This window comes from Plectrocnemia conspersa, unplaced genomic scaffold, assembly GCF_051122295.1.
Source record: "Plectrocnemia conspersa isolate PC_06_02 unplaced genomic scaffold, ASM5112229v1 ptg000010l, whole genome shotgun sequence".
Lineage (NCBI taxonomy): Eukaryota > Metazoa > Arthropoda > Insecta > Trichoptera > Polycentropodidae > Plectrocnemia > Plectrocnemia conspersa.
The window spans coordinates 21,774,794-21,776,852 of NW_028277174.1; the positions used below are offsets into that span (position 1 = coordinate 21,774,794).

The 2,059-nt window shown below is 31.4% G+C and overlaps 1 long non-coding RNA gene across 1 annotated transcript; it reads right to left on the reverse strand.

Moving 5' to 3' along the window:
• Positions 1-229: 229 nt before the first annotated feature.
• Positions 230-2,059, reverse strand: LOC148230993 (uncharacterized). The gene is made up of 3 exons (XR_015810943.1): positions 1,994-2,059; positions 1,794-1,908; positions 230-1,694 (listed from the first exon to the last, which is right to left on the reverse strand). It is a non-coding gene; the product is annotated as an uncharacterized LOC148230993 (long non-coding RNA).

Below are 2,059 nucleotides of genomic sequence, written 5' to 3' on the forward strand. Positions count from 1 at the left end.
GGTTTTGAATGTTTTAACCGCAATTAATTTGTTCCATCGTTGAGCACAAAAACTGTAGATAGACACGTTTGATTGCTGTGTTAATATTATATTTTTAATAAAATTCATAAAAGGATTTTATTTTATTTTTTATGTTAATCAAGGATTTTATGAAGGATGTTATGAAGGCAATTTGACAATATGTATGATTTAAATCATCAGCCATGAATGTAAATGATTAATACATTAATCAATTAATGAGTATACTATATTTAATACATGTCACTTTGTTATATAAAATATATTTGTATTGTTGTTAAAACATTTAAGAGTCTTTTCAGGGCTCATTTTATAGTATTTCGCGATTCAGTGACCTGACTTGACCGTTACGCTCGCCTGGTTTATATTCTTGTGAGATTTACATTATAAAACGAGAGGTAAATGTATAACTACTATAATACTATTGATTATGAAATTCATCTCAAACGTTCGAGATTGAAATTACATTTAATTTTAGTTTTTCTTGCTAGTCACTTCTTTCGAGATTAAATAGATAAACCGGAATGTTATATTTTGAACCACTGCATATATTTACTGATTAGATATGGCAATAAATATTCGCAAAATTACCGATGCGAGTGTTTTATTATCGTGCGAACGATAAGGCAACGAGCGATCATTATGTAGATACAGACACATTAAATAAAATATTTAAATTTGCCACGTAGATGGGTGAATACGCAACGCCCCCGCGTATTAAGTAGCATGGAGCTGTACTGCTTGAGATTATGATATGTCTATTATAAATTATACAATGGGTTATAAATATAAAAAATATATAGTTAGCTTAACTGCTTATTTGTTTTATTCGTAAATATTATCAGTAAGCAACAAGCTAGTACGACATGCTCTAAAATCAAAGACAAACAAACTATGGCGTCATATATCAAAAAATGAGACACAAGCAGTTGGGAAGTTACGTGCAGGAGTCTAGAGAAAAATTAATAACACCTGCGTACTTTCTCATATCACAGCTTGTCGGAACTTATATTTAAGGTTATTGAAATGCTATTAATAGCAATGTTTAGTGGCGAATCGATTGTTTAACTAAGATAGTTAAAACTAAGACGTTAAGCTAGATGATATAATTTATAATGTGTATATAAAAACATAGGTTTCCGTATCAAATGATGAGACAGTATCACATATTTTGTAATGCTCCTTCAAGGAAGCTTGGTCAAATGTAAAAAAAGGAATTATGAGCTCATCGCATTATGGTTTAGTTTTGTGAAACCTGGTTTCAAGGTGACCGTCTGATAATTACAAATGATAATTCAAACAATGCTTGTTCGATGCAATTGCATCATTGCTGTTTTATGTACGAGTTTCGAAAATATTTAGAAAAGATCTAAATAAATATATTAAATTCAGTAAAAACTCGATATAACGGACCTCGAAAAATCGGGCTTCGGATATAACGGACAAAATATCCGCTCAAATTTGAAAATTGTAATAAACGTTCTATTAATGTTATACATGTTTAAATCCAAATGTCACCGCTTGTAAACAATGTTCTACCCATGATTATTACGTCATACCTCTAACTTTATACCAGGGCTGTGGAGTCGGAGTCGGAGTCGGAGTCGTGGAGTCGTGGTGTTTTGGCCGGAGTTGGAGTCGGAGTCGTGAAAAATGAGCGACTCCGACTATTTTTTCTATAAAATGCATTTTTTTTAATTATGAAATTTTAATTGCGTAATAATGAATGTGTATAGCGTATGAATATTAAACGTGTAGAAAAACACCAAAAATACCTGATAAAATTAAACTTTTTTGTCGGAGTCGGAGTCGGAGTGGAGTCGTGTTGTTGGTAAATATCGGAATCGGAGTCGTGTTTTTTTTTAACGACTCCACAGCCCTGCTTTATACCTACATACATACAAATAAGGTGTATTTTCGAAAACATGTTGGTTTATTTATTTTAATTTGCTGTGAAATAAAGTTTTATACATACCATATCATTGTTTAAAATCACACTATTTTAAATCCATCTATGGAAGCTCACTGACATTACACTGAC